General features: G+C 40.1%; 1 long non-coding RNA gene across 1 annotated transcript in view; it reads left to right on the top strand.

The window, feature by feature from the left end:
• LOC144785340 (uncharacterized) overlaps positions 1-23,132 on the top strand; it is a 4,610,862-nt gene that overhangs the window by 2,003,353 nt on the left and 2,584,377 nt on the right. Inside the window, exon 6 of the long non-coding RNA XR_013601832.1 lies at positions 1,015-1,082. This is a non-coding gene — a long non-coding RNA (uncharacterized LOC144785340). The remainder of the gene's footprint in view (positions 1-1,014; positions 1,083-23,132) is intronic.

Below are 23,132 nucleotides of genomic sequence, written 5' to 3'. Positions count from 1 at the left end.
GTTTGGCTGGTTTGCTGCAAGAATATTTTGTTCACAAATAATAATTATTGTTTCCACAAACACAAATACTTTATGCCCGTTCAAATTAGGATAGTTGCTCTGGTGGAAAAAAGTACTTGCAGTTACACATACTATTTGTATGCTTATATGTGAGTCTTTTAAATGGAGTACAACTATTTTATATTGTGGACGATGAACACATAATTGATTGGTGTGTTTCCATTATTTTTTTATATATGCTTTGAGAATTTGAAAGCACCCATAAACCAATGAGTTTTTAAGAATTCCCAAACTCCTCTTGGACCCTTCCAAGCCTACAGTGGAAATGATAATATGTAAAAGTTGTTCATGGGTGGGTAGGGAAAAGGAACATCCATACCTATGTGGGTGTGTGGGGGAAGTAGTTTATCTACATGACAAATATGTATCCCTTTGAGAGTAAAATAAATTAAATGCTCCATTGACACAATACCTTCCTGTACACAATATATATATTATTTACTTATTAGGAAAGGCAAATGTCAATGCCAAAATAATAACTCACAAAATGTTCCTAGGATTAAGCTAGAAATGCAGTAATTCTAGTTGTCACCTGGGGAGGTATTGTGAGCTCCTACCATGCTTTACTAGTCCATGCAAATGACAACAGTCTTAATAAACCACACAATAGTCAAACTTGTTCCCAGGTTGCAAATCTTCTATTTAATCAGAAGCATAAACTTCCTCATTCAAGTCGTCAAGAGGACATATACATATTTTTAAGTGTCTACAATGTACAAGTAGAATAAGATAAGACCCTGGGAAATGAGTAAAGAAAGAGAATTAAATGTAAGTCAATGTAAAAGAGGTTAGGGGAAGCAGCCTGTAGAGGCAGAGAATGTGTGCTTCCTGCAGAAGAAATTAAAACACAATCACAATTCAGAGGTTATAAACATTTTTACAAAAGTTCTTTTCAGTTTGAGCTATTTTACACAATGTTAATGGAATAACTGTAATATATTCCTTTTATTGCAGGCATAGATTTTAAACACTTGAAGAAAACATTCAGCTAAAACAGATGAAATAGACGTACAAAGTTCGCAGTAAGTTTTTTTCAGTTTCAAATGTTGAACAAAGCAGTTAAAGGTCAAAATTATGTTACTTAAAACTGGCTATTTATGCATATTTTCAATATTCAGAGGTAAAATAAAATCAAGAAATAAAACATTTGGTTTGTAAAGAATTCTACTACAGTGAAAGAATGAGGCATATTTTCCTTTTTCGTTTCTCTATTTTGATCTCAATGAACATCCTTTCCTCTATCGCTCTCATTAAATCTGTGAGAGCAGGCCTACTTTTCCTGTTGGTGGAGATCATCTGTATCTTTGTTATTTTATATTATCATGTGTTCCCTTCACGTCTGCATCACACTTTGATAGGTTGATTGTCAGTTAATAATTCCACTGCCAAAATGTGGTGTGAAGGACATGGTAGTGTTGAAGTTAATATACAAGGACAAAGTAGAGTAACTGAAGCATCAATGTTATTGCATCTATATTTTTTATGTCTGATGTTTAACAGCGTAGACAACACCTGAGAAGGTGTTATTTTGCACATTTGAGCGAATCTCATAGACCGCTTTGTTCACGACCTGCTGTAGCACACAGAACCATCTTTATGGGGACTTGAACCAATGCTACCATTCTTGTGAGGTCTTACTTTGTAATTGCCATTTGTGATGAATATAGTCAAACACACATGCCCAAATGTTAATTCTATCTACAATATAGACAAATAACATCATAATCTAGTCACATATAAATTGCTGTACATTCATGGGGGCATACAAAAGATGGATTGTGCAAATAATGTGTCAGAAAATATCATATCATGAATTCAGAAAGACGCTTAAAACTGTATTCAACCCATTGCTTACTGCTCACAATCTAAAGAGATAAGGGACCTAACACATACACAAATTAACAGTTGGAATCAAGCAATATGGTCAAGTTTGATTAGTTGCTTAAATATTTGTCAAAGTATCTATTAGACCATATCTTTCTAGGAATGCATGCAAGTTTAATGTTTGCAAAGATTAATGTCTGCAAAAGGATGATGTGCAATGATGCAAACAGAGGTGGTGTGTGATTTAAGTAGCCAATAGCTATGAGGAAAGTACCCATAAAGGTAAAGTGTGAAAATAAGTATGTTCAAGTCCCCACAGAGATAGTGTATGATAATAGAAGTGTTCAAGTCCCCACAAGGCAAGTGTGTGATTACTGGGATATTAAAGTCCCCACAGAGATAGTGTGTGAAGAGAACTATAATTATGTGTAAAGACAATTCCTGAGTTCCCGCATAGAGAGTGTGAAGATAATGTTGTTTAAGTCCAAACAGATATTGTATGTAATTGGAGGAATGTTCAAATCCCCACAAAGATGGTGTGTGAAGGTAATCATGATCAAGTCCCCAAAAGATAGTGTGTTAATACATTAATGTTCTAGTCCCCTCAAAGAGAGTGCATGATTTTAGCGATGTTCATGTCCCAAGGAGATACTGTGTGGCTTTTGGGATGCTCAATGCCCCATAGAGATGTTTTGTGAAGATATGATCTTTTTTCCAAGTCCCCCCTGAGATAGTTTGAAAAGACAATGTTAAAGTTCCACATAGTGTATGAAAATAAAGATGGTAAAGTCCCCACCAATAGTGTGTTTTTATACATGTGTTCAAGTCCCCACAAAGACAGTGTGTAAAGGTAATCATGATCAAGACCAATTGAGATAGTTTGCGAAGATAATGTTCAATTCCCCACACACAGTGTGTGAAAATAGTGATGGTAAAGTCCAAACAGAGATTCCCCACACTGATAATGTGTGAATAATATAATGTTAAAGACCTCTCACACTATAGAGTGTGGTTAAAGGAATGTTCATGTCCCCAAAATATATTGTATGCTTATGGGGAAATTCAAGTCCCTAGATTTATTGTGTGTTAAAATGATTGTTTAAAATTCCCCACTAAGATAGTGTGCAAAGGCCCCACTGAAATAGCGTTTTGAGACAATGTGCAAGTCCCCAAACAGATAGTGTGTGAAGATAATTATGCCCAAGTCCCCACTGAGACTATGTTTGGTTATGATGATATTCAGGTCTTAAGAGATATGGGCCCATATTTATCAGTATTTTATGCAACGCAGGAAACCACCTTGCTGCGCTGCACTGCATGAAAGGTAAAGGGCAGGAATATGCTTTATTTAACATTACAAGGCGCATTCCTGCACTCTGCCTGTACTGGAGCACAAACTGCTGCCTAGCACCAATGCAGGCACCCTTTCACCATGGTTCATAGGTGCGCACATTGTAGGCAGGATTGCTTTTGTACAGAAAGGAACACCTTCCTGCATAAAAACAGTCCTAATACGCATGTTCCTTTGTCTAAGTGGAGCACACTTAGAAAGAGGATACAAGGAGAAATAAATATATTTCTCCTTGTTGTGCTCTGGTGGAGAGGAACACAATTCTAACACATTCCCAGGTCCACCAGTGTTGTTAAATTAGGGATTGTGTCAGAATGGATGCCTTGATTCATGGGAACACCAAAACTGCACTCATTGCATGCCTCTCTGCCTGGCATTACTTTAGATTTATCAAGCCACTCAAGGCTGTGCAAGGTGGCCTTACCTGGCATGTCTCATTTAGGTTTTGCAACGCCTTTGTGTCCACGTGTGTGGTGCAAGGGCAACACAAAACCTTGATAAATATTGGTCATAATCTGTGGTATGAGGATGTTCAAGTTCCTAATGTGCGGTTATGGGGATGTTCATGTCCTCATACAGATAGTGTGTGAAGATAATATTCAAGTACCCAGCATTTGTAAAGATAACGATGTTCAAGTCCAGAGATTATGTGTGATTATGGGAATATTCATGTTTCCAAAGTGAGAGTGTGTGATTATGATGGTATTTTCGATTCAACTCGGATACAGTGTCAATATTGGGATGTTCAAGTCACATAAAAACAGTGTGTAAGGTATACAGCCTTTATCCTGGGGTCTTTACTCTGCAGAATGTTGCCTTGTATTACCATCTTTATGGGAATCATGTGTGGAGTCCTGTTTGATGTCCCCACAGATGTCCCCATGGAGCTAGTGTGTGTGGAATGTTCAGGTCCCCACTGAGATAGTGTGTGATGATGATTGGGTTCAAGTAACCGCTGAAAACATATGTAAAGGCAATGTTTGAGTCCCCACTCATAGAAATGAGAAAATAATTATTTTCAAGTCCAAAAAGTGACAGTGTGAGATTATAGGCGGGTGCACACCTCCACAATGATAGTTTGTGATTATAGCGGTGTTTACATTCCCATGGAGATATTCTGTGACTATAGTGGTGTTCAAGTCTTAATAGTGAAAGTGTGTGATTCTAATGGTGTTCATGTAGGTACATGGATAATGTGGGATTATATGACTGTTGTAGCCTTCAGAGAAAAGGTATGTGTGTGTGGTTATTTGGGTTCAAATCCCATAAAGTTAATGTTTTAAAATAGCAATGTTCAAGTCCCCCCAAAGATAGTGTGAGATGATAATCTTGTTCAAGTCGCTGCTGAAATAGCATGCAAAGACAATGCGCAAGTCCACACAAATAGTAGGTGAAGATGATGTTCAAGTCCAAACCGAGATTGTGCGATTATAAAAATGTTATAGTTCCCACAAAGATGCTCTGTGATTATGGTGGTGTCCCCATAGAAATAGTGTATGGTTAATGTGATTTTCAAGTGCAACAGAGATTGTGTAAGAAGATAATCTTGTTCAAGTCCCCCTGAAATAGCATGTAAATACAATGTCAAATCTCCACACATACAGTGTGTGAGGATGATGCTCAAGTCAAAACAGAAACCATCTATGATTATAGAAATATTATATTTTTATATATATAGTGTGATTATAGTTGTTTTCAAGTACCCACAGAGACAGTTTGTGATTGTAAGAATGACCTAATCTTCACAGAGGAGGTGTCTAAAAGTTAACTTGTTCTTGTCACCTCAGAGATAATGTTTGAAGTAATCTTGTTCAAATGCCTACTATAATAGTGTGTGAAGACACTGTATAGGTCTCAGCACATGTAGAGTGTGAACATAAGGATGTTCAAGTCCAAAAAGATGTTGTGTCTGAAGGTAGTTATACTCAAAGATAGTGTGTTATAGTGATGTTAAGTTTTCTTAAAGGCATCACAGAGATGGTGTGTGAAGTTCATCTTTTTCATGTCCCCAGAATGATAGTGTTTAATTTTAATATTGTTTAAGTTCCCACAGATATAGTGTGTGGTTATTGTGATGTTAAAGACCCCACAGAGATAGCATGTAAAGATAGTCTTGTTCAAGTCTTCACTGAAATAGTGTATAAAGACAATGTCTAAGTTTCCACCCAGGTAGGGTGTGAACATAAGGATGTTCAAGCCTCAAGAGAAACTGTATGTGAAGGTAATCAGGCTCAAGTCCTATTGTGTTTCGTATAGTGATGTTCAATTACCCCAGAAACTGTTTGTGAATGTAATTGTGATCAAAACTACTCAGGTAGTGTGTAAAGATAAGGGTCATATCTCCGGATAGATAGTGTGTGTGAAGATAATGATGTCCAAATCTAAACACAGATAGTAATGGATTATTGGCAAGTTGGCTCAAAGGTAGTGTGCTATTAAAGTGATGTTCACTTCCCACAGAGGTAGTATGTGAAGGCGTTGTGTTCAAGACCCCTTAGATACTGTGCAAAGATAATGTTCATATCTTCAGACTGATTGTTTGTGACGATAATGCTGATCAAGTCCAAACACAAATAGGATGTGATTATTGGCATGTTCACGCCTCTAGATAGCTAGTGTGTGATTATCGAAATGTTATAGCCCTCATAGAGATGGTGTGTAAAGTTAATATTGTTCATGTCCCCACAAAGATAGTGTTTTATTACAATGATGTTTAAGTCCCCAAAGAGATAGTGCATGATTTTTGTGATGTTAACTATCCCATGTAGATTGTGTACAAATAGTCATGTTAAGTACCCAGTGAAATAGTGTGTAAAGACAATGCCTAAGCTGCCACGTAGATAGTGTGTGGGTATTGGAATCTTTAAGTCCCCATATAATGTGTGTATACAATTCTGTTGAAATCCCTACTTAAATACTGTGTAAAGACAATTTTCAAAAGATCACACAGGTAGACAGGTAGAGAGTGACAATGAGGATAATCTAGTTGAAACAGAGACAGTGTATGATTATAGGAACGTTCAAGCCCTCACAGAAATGGTGTTTTAAGATAATCATGTTCAAGTCTAGACAAAGGTAGTATGTGACTATAATGATATACAAGTCCTCACAGAGATAGTGTGTGGTTATAGGGATCTTCAAGTCCTCACAAAGACAGTGTGTGAAGATAACTATACTGGCTGTGGTCGATAAATTAAGATCTTTGCTGGACAAAGGAGGGTCAGCAGCCATTATTCTATTGCATCTAAGCATGGCCTTCAACGCGGTAAGCCATGCCTCCATAGGATGTCAAACCCAGGTGTCATTGACCATGCCTTGAAATGCCTTTCCTCCTTCTTGAAGGACAGAACTTTCCAGGTGCTTGACCATTCCTGGTACTCTCACAGTCTTCCCTTCAGCTGTGGGTTTCCGCAGGGGTCATTCCTTAGCCCCAACCTTTTTTTATCTTTATATGTGTCCCCTTGCTGACACTGTTCATTCCTTCAGGTTGTCATTGGTCTCTTATGCTGATGACACCCAGTTGGTGATATCCATTTACCTTGATCACACTTCTAATCATCACAACTTGGCCCCCTGTCTTCAGGAGGTGGCCAGTTGAATAGCCAAGTGTGAACTCACGCTAAACAAAGGCAATCACGTCAGCAAGAAAGTCTTAACCCCTGAGCCTTAATGTATGGAGAGACTCCCCTGTCTTAAAGTGGTAATAAAGAGTCTTGGAATGTGGTTAGACTCAGTCTTACCATGGAGCACCAAGCAAACAAACTTGCAGCCAATTGCTTTGATGTCCTGAGATTATTGAGAAAAGTCTTCAACCATCTCATTTTCTTAGCCAGTAGACTAATTGTTCAAGCTCTTGTCATCTCTTGTCTCTATTATTGCAATGTTCTGTACCTTGGTTCACGAGCTATTGTGAAAGAAAAAAATGTTACAGAGCACCCAGAACGCAGCCATGCAGCTTCTCATGACTCTCCCGAGACATCACTTTGTAAAAAAAACCTTGATGGATCTCCACTTGCCCCAGTGGAACAGCGGGTCTAAGTAAGGCTTTATGCATTCTGCATTGGTCACTCCACAAGAAAGGTCCCACTTTTCTGAGACCTTTTGCAATTCCTTACATGGTGGAATGGCCACTTAAATCCTCCTTAGCCTAACTGCTACAGGTCTCCAAGTTCAGTAGATCTCTCTCGAGTGGCAGCTCTTTTTCACATCTAGACCCTAAACTTTGGAACACCTTTTCCCTTTCCTTCCATAAGGCTTTGAAGACCTGGCTTTTCGGTAGGTTGTTTAGGTGAGCTGTTGGCATTGTAGACTGTTCCAGCTCTAGGAGGACTTTAGGTAACCGCGCACTCTATAAGGTTTACAGAATAGAATCACTGAATGTTCAAGGGCCACTAAGACAGTTTGTAAAGGTAATGTTCAAGTCCCTACATAGATTATGTGTAATGATAATGAAGTTCATGTTCAGAGATAATGTGTTCATATTGCATGTTCATGTCTTCACCCAGATAAAATGTGATTATATTTGTGTTCAAGGGATGATTATATGGTCAAACAGATCCTACAGAAATAGTCTGTGAATGTAAACATGCTCTAGTCCCTTAGTGCCTATCGATAATGTTTGAGTGCCTACATTGTGTGTGAAGCAAAGAGAGAACAGAAGCAATATTTGATTATATGCATGGTGGACTCTCCACATAGATAGTTTATACTTATAGCAATGTCCAAATCACACAAAGATAGAGTGTGAAGATAATGATGTACCATTACCCCCCCAAGATAATGTAGGATTATAGGAATGCCTACGTCCCCACTGAGATGGTGTGTGTAGGAAAATATGTTCAAATCCCCACAGAATAGTGTATGACTAGAGTGACGTTCAAGCCCCCACAGATATAGTGGGTGAAGATAATCATGCTCAGGTCCCACCTGAATAGAGTGTAAAGACAAGGGTGTGGAGAAAGTGAACTGACATCAGTAATCTGATCTGGTGCTACCTGGCTTCAATGACATCAGACCAATGCTGGTTCTGGTGCCAAGATGGAACCAACACCACCTACCAGCAACTGTGAGCTATTGCAATGCTAAAGGTCAAATAGTACACCCAGGACTATCAAAAAGGTGAGGAAACTGCAGGTAGATCTATTCATCAAAAACCAATAGCTGGTGCTCCCACTTTTTAAAACTTAGAGCAATATCATGTGCTCCTATTTGGCATAAAGCTGTTTTGATCTTAGTGCACTAAGGAGCATAATATTCTAGTTAATATTGTCACTAAAACTTTCACTAGTATTTTTAGCTTAATATTAAAAAATTGAGCGACATGATACAGGTAATCGTCGTTTACAACGCGGTGTTTACACCGCACCACCTTTACCACGCTGCCATTACATCACGACTACGACTTGCGCTGGATGGCGCTGTTGGTTAAGGAATATTGTAATTTTATATTCCAACACCTTCCCTACTGTTACGTGGACTGGTGTTGGAATATAAAATTAAAATAATCCTCAATCCGCGCCCTCCAACGCAAGTCGTTGTAACGACTTGCGTTGTAAAATCCGCGATGTAAAGTACCGCAATCAAAATTATCGCGTTGTACTATCATACATCCCACGATACACAGTAGTTTGCAAATTTGTTTGATTTTAGAGCAATTGATATCATTAAATCGAATAGATCGTATGGCAAGGAACAAGTATTGTAGGCTTCCTCCTACACTGACCCAGATTTGAGATGATTAGTGAGACGAATCCCTTGAAGAATCTGAAAGGAAAAACGTTGGAGCCAGGAGTCTTCCCAGTGGCCTTTGTCAAAATTGTCCACTGAATTTCCCCTTCTGTGACCGGAAGCTCAAAATCCTGATATATGCCAATCATAATGTGTGCATTGGGGATCATTAAAAATAGGACTGTGTTCTACATTTTCTTTTGCACTTGTATTGTATATAATGTTTATTTTGTCAAGTCAAGGAAAGTTTTATTCGATTGTTATTGTACAAATCATAAAAGAACAAATACATAAGAAAAATCCATATAAAATTTCATTAGAATTTTCAAAAGATAAAATCTACAAGATATACACAATATATTTAAGATGTCATAAAACCATACAAGTCAAATGTTATATTTTAAAAACCTGCTATATGCTGCGAAGAAGGTGCCCTGAGTTTACGGGGCATCCAGTATCATGTGTTTTCGCTGCAGGATAGCCTTCTTTATATTTTGTACATAATGTTTATATATGTGTTTTTAAATGTTTAAATATGTACTGTTCTGGCTCACTGCTCTTTGTTAGCCAGCAGGTACAGCTGTTTTCCTTCCTTTGTGTCATTTCCTTGGTTCTGTTCTCAGAACTCTAAACATGACAGTCAAGCTGAATCTAGCAGTTTTTGTGTTCAAGTGATTCCAGAAAACCCAAGTAAGTGTCCGTGTTGTGCGGGGGCTGCCTGCCACTTTAACATAGAAATTCCTCCAGATTCACCACGTCTTTCTCTGTCTTTTACTTTACCATGGCAGTGTCATTGCGTGACACCAAATAATAGTCCCAAATGCTTTCCACTGGGTAAAAGTGGAGGAGACAAAGGTTATACTGAGATTGAAGTAATCTGTTTTCCTGTCCCTCATTGGTCTATTAATCATCACCAAGCATTAAGTCACCATGTTCCCTTCAAGCCACCATCTGGGTCACTTATTATCAACTCTATGGGAAAATGATCTGAATGGCCCTTTTAAAGAATGCAAGTGCTTTCCAACCCTGTTACCTCTGCAGCCGTAAAAGAGGTAGTCACTTTATGAGTGGCAATCATGGGGTGGCAAATCGTACGTGTATTGCTTGTTTGTTATGGTATGTCTGCACCAATTGTAAATTAGTCTAATTTTGTTAAGCCATTTCATAAGGGAGTTGGATCTGGATGAAAGTGCCAAATTGCTTCTGTTTTTTGGCTTAGATTGGAAATATACTGTGTTTAAGCGGTCTCCAACTACCATAATTTTTACCAGAGTTTTACATTTCAGGCAGAATAATCTAGTCTTTGAGTTGTAAGATGTTTATCTTTGAGCTAAACATAGACAAGCAAGAAATATTAAGATGAGAAAGATTGTCAGTCTCATTTATTAGGGCAGTCCAGACTATATTAGAGATGCTCATGATTTTGGATATGTTTAAGGGGTGCATACATTGGTGGGGCATGACCATGCTGGCAACCAAGATGGCTTCCTAGCACAGAGCTCTGCTGAGTGCACCTTCCTTATGGTGCTTGTGGGCTCCCCTTTCATGGTGACATAATGTAACTACTGAGGCGGAAGGGGCCCAGTAACTCGGCAAAGCCATATGGGAACCTGGCTGAGACTCTGGGCTGGGTGCTAGGTAGTTTGGCAGCCTCACATGCCTAGCCATGACATGGGCCACCAGTGAGCTTGCCCTCTTAACATAACCACTGTGATGGGCGTGGATTCTCCCCCGCTCTGGGTGGGACTCTGCTGTATCAAGTGCACGACCACTGCCAGTGCACCCTGACAGATTGGGGTCTGGGGCTGTGAGATCCCTCCTAACTCCTGGGTGCTGAAATAAATGGGTAAGTGTCTAGTCTAGGCATGCCCCCCTTCCCACAGTGCAGAGTGTCGTGGGAGGCACTGTTGCAGGGCACATGGTGTGGGACACAGTTACACCACTCTTGTATCTAACTAGAGAAAGTAGCTATAGAGCATAAATGTAAACAACTGATTGCTGTTTCCCAAGGACTCTGTCTGCGATAGTGTGAGGGCCTGTAGACTTACGAAACAGTGGAGTCAACTGTCCAGCGGAATAGTGCCTGACCGATTGGTGATAACCTAGAGAGCTGGTCTAAATTCTACCAGATTGTGGACAGCTGAATGGACTCCCCTCCCACCTTCCCCTCCCCCATTGTAAAAGCAGACCCAAGTCAGGACAAAGTATCCTTTAATGCCAAGAAAACCCCTCAAAGTGTGGAGACTATGCCCAAGCATGACCTGGCTGGGTGGTCTGAACCCCAATGACTCTACAACCACTCTGGTCCCGGAACTAAAAGTCAGCGCTCAATCTATTGATACCAAGATGCGTCCCCTTTTGGAGCACCACATACCCCGAGGGCTCGCCTTTCACTCTGACAAAATATTAATATCCATGTATGCAGAAAATATTCTGCTCTTTGTGAAACACTCTGAAAAAACACATATACACATTAATAATGGAAATCATCAGATTTGGAAGATACTATGGCATATTCATTAATTGGGATAAAATGCATGTTTCCCCCTTGCTGACAGGATCATGTCCCTTGCCGTACCCTGTTCGGTGGGTTTCGGACCAAATACCTGGGGATCAATTTGCAGACAGATGTAGAAACCATAATTCGCCTTCTTACAGCGCCGCTATTGACTAGCTCCATACCAAATAGATACTTGGCAGAGCAGATCCAACAAGACAAACTCAAGACGGGGGTCGTCATGAGCACCGAAGGGGTTAAAGAATCAAGACGAATCCACCATTTGGGTGCAGTACCGCCAGAGTAGTTAATCGTGTCGCCTGTTTTACAATGCCTTGACATTGCAGATCTGCGGTTTGAAGTGCTGCATAAAAATAGTGTTTTTTCAGTGTCGTTCTGAGAGACAGTGGTGTGAACAACAAATGTCTCCTTGAGAACTAAGGCAGAATTTAAGATATCTGACTTAATATTGTCCTTTAACAGTATGAGAATATGAAAATATCGTACCAGCGTGTGCTTGCGTTGTGACCCACATTGTAAAATTGGTTAACCAAAAAGAAGTACTGGTGTTTATTATATGCAGAGATGTGTACTGTAAAGTGAGTGCTCTTACTAGACTGTTGTGGTTTAACTACAGATATCTTGTCCCTTCCTTACTCGAGTGAGCGTGGGTGACTGACAGGTAATTTGAAAATTACCCAACGTGACGCAAACAGTCTTTTAAAATGTGTATGCATTTCAAGCAGTTAGTTATTTTACTTTATAGACTTTGTGACATCCATACAACTCATAAATGGCTTACAAACAGTCATGAATTAGAGAACAGCATCAATACATGTAAAATCAGATAAGTGGCGGCAAAAAAGCATAAATATTCCGAAATGGATATCAAGCGCAAGGATGCGTCTGGGATACAGGACTAAATGTACAGTTCTCCCCTCAATGTGTTTCAGCTCGTCCGTGACGGTAGGGAGAAAGCTCTTCAGCCACTTACGGTTTTGCTCCCGGTCTCCGGGCAAGTCCTCTAACAGGCTGTACAGCAGCTGGATGGCCTTGCCTGCTCCACCAGGTTAGGCAGGGGCTTCCGCTCAACGACGCCTAGCCCCGCACAGGAGCTGTTGCTCCTAGTTTGAACATGGGGATGGTGATGTTGTTGAGGCTCTCAGTGACGGTAAACTCTGCTCCATGGCGTGTGCCGGAGTTTTTGAAAAACTTCACACTCCAAGCAGAGTGCGGAGTGCTAAACACTCTGTTAACTCCGCTGGCAGGGTGGCGTTAACCGCCCAGACTTAGTTTGGGATCGCCCAAACAAATCGACCACAAGACAAGCCCAGAATTATGACTATGTGCTTACCCCACAGTGGTTCCTAACATAGGAGACTGTAACACTTGGGGGACAGTCTATACTGTCAGCCACAGAACTTCCTCAATGTCAGTTCTAACCAGAGATATTTAAAAAAAACTACAGAAGGAGCAGCTGCTGCCATCGATTTGGGGATGAAACTGGTGGGAGATTTTCCTGTAGTATCAGCAATGATTTTGTCTAACATTAAAGGTGAAGCAGCATTTCTGGCTATAAGCCAGTGGCTCACAGTGGTTGCACAAGTCAACTGTGAATGTGAACTGCCTATTGTTATTGCTGCTTTTTACACATACTGATGATGCAATAATTTGGGATCAAGACCTACAAAACCACCTCTTGGCAAACCTAGTACTGACAGGAAAGCCAAGCAGACCAGTGAGTTTGTTAAAAAGCCATGAAATAAATCTAAACATTCTCAGAAAGGTAACCTTGAGGGTGATTTCCAGCCCCGGAGTCCTCTGAGAGATGCTACGATATTCATGACAGGTATCAGGTTCCTGATACACAGTCTCCTCGTTCCTTTCAGAAATCATCTGACAAGCAGTACCACATAGGTGAGCAATCTGACTGCATAAAAGAAGAGAACATGAAACCAAAGCGCTTGACACAACACACGCCTGACGTGAATATAAAGAAGGAGGAAAGGCCTCCTCAATATAAAGCCCCTTTTCAGAAAAAGTTGTGGCCATAAGCACTAAATATGGCACAGACACATGGAACCCTCCTCCTGAACAGGGGTTGTGTAGTGACTCTCCTTGACAGCATAGAGAAGTCACAATAGTGTGCCAGAATCTCCAGGAATTTCGGGCAGCAAGAGCAACTGATACTTTTATTACAGTTGAGACCACGGACAGGCGCGTAGCCCCTCTAGATAGGAGTATATGGTCTAGACATTCAAATTGAGGGCGACATTCATTGCACCATTAAAGCTATATTCTGGGAAAATTTGCCTTATGAAAATCCTTTTGTCTGGAGTCGACCGGCCTACGCAGTTTATACAAATGTTCCCACAGGGTGAGGATTCAATACTTCCTTCTTTTTCTGCTGCCCTTGTTCCTGAGCAAACTCAACAAACATATGCAGAAGAATGGGCTCTTGCACTTGTCCCGCACTATATCACAATCATGTCACCTGGGATAGGAAATCTCCTTACCATGTTATACCTATAAGGTTCATCCCAAAATGTAACTGCAGTATCCTATAAAACAGGATGCTAAAGTATCTGTTAGGGAAATACTAGCCCATTTGGAGTATCAGGGAGTGATTAAACACTGTGGCTCTCAGATGCATAATCCCCTTTTTCCTGTGTTGAAACAGGATCATTCATATCATATAGAATACACATAGTACAGCACTCATAAACAATATAGTGTGTAAAAAAATAGAAAACAAGCTTGGATATATCCAGTGTTTTTTCTGCCACAATCTAGTGCTTGAAAGCAGAAATTGTACAGCCTTTTCAGCGCTTGGCTTTCAAAGAAGATACTTCAGGCTCCAATGGCCTATAAGAATGGCCCAGGACGGTTTGCTGTACCCTTAATGTCATTTCTACACGACCTTCATCAAGACTCATTATCCTATGTATATGATATCTACCTCACAGGCAATGACTTAAACCCACATTTGGCCATAGTAGATCTCATAATATTAGAATTTGCTGAACTTGGCTAAAAGTTCACCTTTAAGAAAACTAATATTTATTTTCTAAATGTGCTTTTCCTAGGACAGGAACTTACACATGAGAGAAAGAGTCTTGCACCTCATTTTTTAAAGATGTGTGCACAGTTTCAACCTCCAACTAAATGAAAGAAATTACAATCCTTGTTAGGATTTCTTAACTTCAGCAAAATTTACATTCCCGATTATGCACAATGCATTAAACAGCTTTATGAATTAATTCACTCTGACTTTTCCACTACATGTTGGACATCAGCACGCAAAGATACACTCAGATCATTGCCATCTGACTTAATTGACACACGTCATTTACATGCTTGTGCAAATACCACAAATCTATTCATACAGGATGCAATTGAATTTACCTACATCATTATTAATGAAACTGAAACAGTGCTGATTGCATATAAAATTATTACTTACAGAAAGGCCACTTGCACAAGGAAAACACATTATTGTTATCATTCCTGTGCCAGCCTTAGAGGCTGTCACAAAAGCCAGCATTCCCAATGCTACAGCCATCCATTCTAGAACGATACAGTGAGTAACTTCCTCAACAGCTGTTGATGTAGAGTTAATCTTTGAGCCGCCTTTACAGACACAAGAATTCCAACAGGATGAGCATGTATATGAGCATGTATACCCTATGCCCACTTCTGTCTTTCCTCTTGAACAGTATAAATAAATTTTTTACACTGATGGCTCAGCCCACCCTGCTGTAGGTTCTAGAAAGCAATATTCAGCAACATGCACCGCTGTTGTTGGAGTTCTATTTGACAGGAATTTCCTACAGTGGAAAACTCGCATACAGTCCCTAGGGGACTGCACTACTAAGATGGCTGAATTTAAAGCGTTTCTTCTTGCACTAGAGCATACGGGTCCTGAATTCCCCACACTTATCATGTGCAAGTTCTATTACTCTGTACAGTCCTTCAACAATGATATACATTATTGGCAGCAAAATGGATTCAAAGATTCTAAAGGCAACATAATAAAGCATAAAATTGTGGCAGACTGAAAAGATAGGTTGCAATGGGATCATGTTAGACACACTTTGAGTCATCAGCATGTGGGAACACACGTCTAAGGGACTTCTCTGGCTGATGAAGCAGCCAAATCTGCTGTTGCGACTGCTACTGTTGTTGCAATTACTCATTCTAAGATGAGATTAGATAGCGATGTCTTGGCTGCTATATTGCGAATAAAAATTGCACCCCTTTACATAAAGGCTTTACATCTAAATATACATACCACATAAGTGGTCAAGAAATTCCTTTTGTAACTATTCCAGAAGTTTGCAATCATTTGATTCCCAACCAAGACCACAGACTAACTTTAATGATAGCTGCACATGAGGGTGCAGCTTCTGCACATGCCGTTGTGGTAGCTACCACTTTGCTGCTATAGCAACGTCATTGGTGGCATGCCTTGTGTCAACACCCCTAAAAATATGTCCTGTGTTGTGACATTTGTCAAAAGATTACAGTTTCCACCCTGACTCGACCACCGCAGACAACCCCCTTAATTTGAAACAAGCTTTTAGGCTGCATTTATTCGTACCATTGTGGTCCACTGATTCGGATACTGCCTGTAAGTGTATTTTAGTTACAGTTGAGTCTTGCGCCAGGATCCTCTGGGTTTGGCCACAGCATTTGCCTGACACTTGAGGGCCAATTATGATGTCGTTTGGAAAATTTCCGTCCAACACCATCTCGAAATCAGTACTGACCGACTCATGGTCAGCGGTTCTGCCCACTCGATTACAATGCAATCAAACACTATTCGGTTGGAGTCCCATTGTTTTCTATGGGATACTGTGTTCCCCCTGACAGCACAGGCTTCTATCAGGAAATGGGGTGTGTGTGTAAAACCATGCACCCTGTCAGTGCAGGGTTTTACAGGGGGGCCCTTTATGTACACCCGCGTCCCCCAACCGGAGGCCTCAGGATGAAGGGGGCCTTGCTATGGGCCCCCAATGACTCTTTCCGACAGCCTTTCCGTGTCAGACAGGCTGACTCAGAAAGACTGCTGGAAATCGGCATCATAATCTGTAGGTCATAAACGCTGTCCATAGAGGTGTACGATGCAGTTCTGGCCAACACCAATTCTCCGAGAGTCAGTGGGAACCGATTACAAATGACCGTGCGGTTTATATGCCAGCTGCGAACATCGTAATCAGTCGGGCATATTGTAAACCGACAAATAAGCTGGAAAGGGTCATGACACGGTCGAGGAGATTCTGACTGTTGGGAGGAGGCTTTCCGCCCGACATCATATCGGGACATATTAATTCAGTACACCCCACTCATATGTCTGTCTGTTTTCACAACAGCTAGCTCGCTGTGCCACTAGAATCTCCTGTTATAAGATTAGTTGCTGGCAACCTCAGAACATAAGAACCTCTGATTCGTGGAAACAGTATACTATTTCCACTCAGTCACTCATGCTTGCTTGTTTTGCTTTTAGAGAGATACACAGAAGAAACATTTGAGCGTGTTTACAATAAGAATTTATTGTACCATTGTTCTCCTCATGTAAAATATGTGCACTGCTACAACTGAAACACAGTAGCAGAGATAAAGAATCAGCAGTACAGTGAATAAAAAGAAATAGTATTGTTCTACCATTTTGCAGTAGTCATGAACACATTCATTAATATTAAATGCATTTATAAAAAAAAGTGCGTACTCCTAAGATGCCTGTCTAGATGTACCTAGCATGTGAGTAGGTGCGAAAGAGCCTTAGTGTAAGAGCCAAGAATCCCACTAGGATTTAGTCGAACCTCCATACCTGAATTGTGAGAGTGTGGGACTTTGTCCTGAACTTGAGCTGGACACCGCCCAAGGGATCGTCAGACCACTGTCAGCTGGAGCATTGGCATGCCGGAGCCGCAGCTTCTCTGGTCAGTGTGTCAGCCTCAAAGTCTCGGTTCCCTCCTGCCTACTGATAGTAAGAGAAGCTGTATTTATACAGTCTATGTGCATATGTTCCCCATTGTTCACTATGAGGATGACTTTGGGGATTAAACCTTGTGCGTCGATGGGAGAGGTGAAGTATACCGTCCTTATACGGCGTTATGTCTATACAAGGCAGTTTGTCCTTATTTGGAGTTATGTCCTTATAAGATTCGTTCATATGAAATGACGGGGAGATGATGTAGGGAAAGTGTACGATGTTCCTTGGACCTACATCAGGGTAATGATATGAAAGATAATGTCAGCTGGACTATTAGGCACTTGATGTTGTTGGATCATCACCTAAACGGGGTTCAGCGAGCGATTAATAACCTCCCTAAGAGATCTAAAGGTGGCCAGACCTCATACAAAGTCCATTTCGGTATCAATATGTTCATTCCAGACCTTGATGGTCCAGACATAGTTGCGAAAGCCATACCCTTTGATGTAGACAATCGTTGTGCTGTCTTGAAGAATCTACAAAAACTCCGGAATGCCCAATACAATGAGCAGTTGAGAATGTCTGCATCTATGAGCATCAAGGGGATCTCGTGTGTGAGAAGGTGGAAGGAAAAGAGGGAGTTAGTCCCTTCATACTGCACACCGGTGCCAGTCCCTGGCCTTCAAGATACAAGCACTGTCATCTTGCCTCTGCTTCATGGTTCTAAAGACAATAATTTTGTTCTCCATTGAATATATCAAGTTACACCATAAGGCCGATTCTAAACAGTAGACTACAGGCAGTTATTGGTAATTCCCTATGGCCTCTGCTACCATACAGGAAATTCCTTTTCAACTAGTGAGTACCACCAGATCTACTACAATTAATCCCTGCATCTACCTCCAGTAACATGACAACTGCGTCTTCTGCAGTGCATGTCATGCATACAGATCCACTATCTTTGGATCCACCTCTTCCGGATACAGTACCTGAACCACTAGTTTTTCAATGAACTGGTTCTGGGTAATATATGGATACATGATACATGATTTGACATACGTTACACTCTCCTCTGCTTCTGGTCTTACATCGGTTATGTTTGATTATGATGCTTTTTTTCTTACTGAACGCACTAGATTTTAGCGCCTCCTTAAAACATAAACGTACAGCCTTTTAGTTTATTACCTGACCCGGCATATGCCAGATCCTCCTTCGCCTCCGGCTTAAACATGGTGCTTTTTTATTTATTATTTCTGATCTCTTACTTCATATTTCAATCTCAGTAGGCGGGCCGTGTACATTTGTACACGGCCTCGTATAAAATGTGCCTGCAGCCTTTTATTTCTCAAATGCTAATGACCTGTTAACCGCGATGTGCGCCATTGCAGTACTTTGATTGTTAAACATATGGGTTATGCCACAGAGGATGTGCCTTTACGGCCACTTGGCGGGAAGTGCATTTGCCCATGCATTCCCTGGCTAACACAGATTGTCTATGCTCACAACTTATCTTAGAGCATACCCACTTAATTTAATTTTATTAAATAGTTTCTTCACAGACAAAACTGCCAACAAACACACCTGCTGATCTACGCTCTACCATGAGCTTCATCAATGCATTTTAGGTATGTCGAGCCTTTCTCATCAGTCTTTTTTCTTGCTTCTATAATTGGTTGCAGGCACGTTCATTTGTACATATTTGTCTGGTATTTTTTTAGGATTATCTTTTATTTTGTCTTCTGACAAACGAGCCGGAGGACACGTTATTTGTCTATAATATTTTGGTAAGCTAGTTTGCTAGCTACATTGGATCTTTTCTGCACATGGTTTTGGGTAACAAGGCAGCTCTCTTCCCTCTTTCTGGTTTTACTCTTTGATGATGCTAATTTTTGGCCAACTTTTGCCCTGTTTCTAGTGCCCCACATCCCTTTTTTCACGGGTGAAAGGCTTAGCTCACTAGACCTTTATCCTCTATGAATCACGCTATTTCTTATATCGTGCACCTCCTTCCCCCATTCTATTCTGGCTATTTTGCTTCTCTTATCTCTCTATCATGCTTTATCTTTTAAAAACGTACTTTCTTCATTTCATTTGTAATGTAAATGTCTTTCTTAAAAAATTGGTCTTTTTACCTCTTATTTTAAAATATACTCATGTGTATATGCCATTACAGCCCTGAAGAAGCCAATGTTTGGGTGAAACGCGTTGGCTGGCTGTTTCTTATGAAGTGCAACAGAGAATAAAAGACCAGGAAATATTCATGTGCTAATGCTTTTTATTGGTGTATTGCTGCATATCCAATTAAATTTGTCTACATATTGCCTCTCATCCAAACCAGTTTCAATATATGGATAGAGATGATTTTTCCTTTGACAGTTCTTCTACTTTAGATGTTCCTCCATCAAGGATCTGTGTTTTTATTTCATGGCTGAAACACACTTACCTGGTCCCACCTTAGATATATGTTTGGATTACACTTTCCTTGGTTATTCAATTTTTGTGGATTTGATTCATGAAATTTTTTTTCCTAATGATTAATGGTCATTACTTACCAGAACACTCTGCTACAGAACTGGTCAACAGGGTTTTAGCCCCACACTCATCTTCACATAAGCTAAAAAGAGACGTGTCCCTCGTAAACATTTCAGCTGTTCCAGTAACTGAAGGAATTGTTTGGGATAAAGTCTCTTTCAATATATTCGTACCTAGGGAAATCCTGCAGATACCAAATGTATTTAGGATTTCAATGGTTGATGTAATAGTACCTTGGTTACATTCAGATGATTGGGATGATGAAACTGTAAACACCATGCTATCGGAGCAGGATTATTATACTGTTTTCGAATCAGGGGATCGTTCTTTAAATTCTGCCAATTATGGGGAAATGCTTTATAATCCTTATTTACACTGGGATAGTGTTAAAAGCACATTTTTTAATTATACATAATGGGAACATTGTCCAACTCCTCTGGAATGGAGTTCTAAAACACATAAGTAAAAATGTATATGTTTTTCGGATATGATATATCAGACCCAATATCATGTATGTATGTATTGTATGTATTTGGTATTTGTTAGGCGCGTATATCACCCGTAGGTCTCATAGCGCCAGCAGATACTCAGAGAAAACAGAAGAGGTCATAATATTTTAAGTTAGTCCCTACACTACAAAAGAAATATATGCTTATGCAAACTAACCAAATATATACCACTTAATTTGTTACATGATTAGCCTTTAAACACTATGATTATTGGAAGGACCCAATTGAAATGAGGGGGGTGGAAACTTCCTTTCACGCATGTTTAATTTCAGAACAAACAATCTTGCAGAGTGACTACATGTCTGGGACAGTGTAAAATCAAAGAGATAAATGCCCCAAGTGTTCCCTTAATTGCCTGCTTTGAAAATTGGTAACATTTGAAAAAATACACTGTAAAACAACTCAATAGTATGTTGAAGAATGGTACATTTATTTCCACGCTTTCAGGTCCTCACGGGTGATTGCTGTGGCTGATAGACACAAATGGTTGTAATGCTCCTTGTCTGAATTCCACATCGGGGTTCAATGTCACCAGACATGACCACCATTAATCTCACTCACAACTTTCAGGTATTGCTATCACCTATTTGGTAGAGAAATTGTATAAACAATATTTGGAACATTCCACACTGTCTGCAGTAAAACAGCATATTTCTCTCCTGTCCAAAGACATGGATTAATCAGATTTCCTATAAGGCCCTAAGCCTCCAAGCTCAAAAACATCTATGCATGCTACATATATTGAAATTTGGAAATGTTCATAAATGGAAGCTGCCGCATGTTTAAGACAAATTGATCAACATAATTTGGATAAAGTGCTTGCTGTTGTTGACAATAGTATACTGTATCCTTATATTCACAATTTGAATAACATTGTGTCATCTGTTATTGATATCATGAAAAGTGACACGCCAACATTGTATCTTGGGCAAAGACCGCTTAGATCTATCATGCAATTCAGCTCAACAATGCAAACCCTCATAAATAGGCGCGTACCCTTTCACTACCTAAATTCCAGCCACCTATTTTTGCCCTTCAATCTGACATGCAAACAACAATTGATGGTGAAAAAGATGCCAAATACACAATGTTGCACCTAGAGAAGTTAGAACCGCTCCCATTTACAGTAGCCGAAACACCTTCTGCTGTCTGGTTAATACATGGCATAATTTCTCTGCCGATTTCAACATTTGAGTTCACAGCTTGAATGAAACATTTTCCAGTCAGTAGATATAAACCCCTAAAAGGCAACTTCATATAATACTTATGGTCACTCCCATTTTCGTATCGTTGTAAAGGTCTTCCTTAATGGAAAAGAATGTTACTCTTCTGTCGCGAACTCTCTAATTTTCAAACATGTGACCCTTCATGCCGCAGTAGTGAATTTGTCCTCTCAAATGGAAGTTCTTTAATGTTAAGCAATCAATACTGCTGCTGAATGCAATTGAGATCCTATACATTTTATTGGTCTCCTAGATCATCAACTACTGTTATAATGTTCTTTTCCAGCCCATGCCCGGGAGTATGGATAGCTCGTTGTGGCCTTCCATTCCAACTTTGAAGGCAGATTTTAACAAGCTAAGCAGACTCAGTGCACTGTTGTTCAAAAAGAAGAAGCACTAACATCTGCTCAAGAAACTTTTGAATTACAAGTTGCAAGGATATCCAGTGAGATTCAATCCTTGTTAAACACAAACCTCCCATTAAAATTCGGTGAATGAGTTAATTGCATTTTTAATGCATCGAATAAGGTTTATTTTAAAGATTGTCTACTCTGGCTAAGTCAGTTCATTTCAAACTATCTTTGGAACAATACTGGCTTTTATTCATTTCTTTTTTCCAGTGTGTTCGGGGCTTCCTGCTGCTGTTATTCCTAATTTGTGGCATTTTGGTTCTATTTTTGTTCCTCCACAATAGATGAACTACCACTGCTCCACTTGTGCTATGAGCGCATGCTTCAAATCTTTGGAATCCTTCTGCTCCAAGAACTAGACCTTGACTGGTCATTGTCATTTTGACCTGCCTGGTTTACTTGCATGCAAGCCATGTTTCACCGACTCTGGTGTTTCTTCGAATGGGTGTTAAATATTTGCTCGGCTTTGCAGACGCCAGCTCCTGTGGATATTGACCTACAGATGAGTCCATTAGCGACCCATTTTCAGAGTTGTCCCTTGGGCCTATGGCTTCTTTAGAATGCGAGCTATGAGCCTCTCTTTCCAGAGGAGACAAGTGCATCAGCACATGGACCACTACATTCAGACTCTAATATTACATAAGCCGGTAACCCAGAAATTGGTAGGGTATTACTTTGACCCCACCGCAGCGGCGACAGCCTCATTTTTAGAAATGCCAATGCTTCCATTATTTTCTGTTAATCCTTTTTCTCATTTCATACTTAATTCCTTATATTATACGCAGTGCGATCGTTTTACTTTTAGTCATCTTTTTTAAACTCCTCATCATACAAGGTGACTGCCAATTTCACAAGTTTTCTCATGTAATGGCGGGCCATCCGAACCTCTCAACCAAAAACACGTAATGATGCGTGGTTCCATTCAAGCAGTTAGTTTATTTATCCTATCCAATGCATTTCGGACCCTTTCTGGGTCCTTCGTCAGGAAACATACTGTAAATAACAATAAAGCATTTATTAGCAATCCACACTTTAAACCATGAATTCTAGTATTTTTGAAAAAA

Source organism: Lissotriton helveticus, chromosome 10, assembly GCF_964261635.1.
Source record: "Lissotriton helveticus chromosome 10, aLisHel1.1, whole genome shotgun sequence".
Lineage (NCBI taxonomy): Eukaryota > Metazoa > Chordata > Amphibia > Caudata > Salamandridae > Lissotriton > Lissotriton helveticus.
The sequence above is the reverse complement of the archived record's forward strand: the minus strand, read 5'-3'. Positions and strand labels throughout refer to the sequence as shown.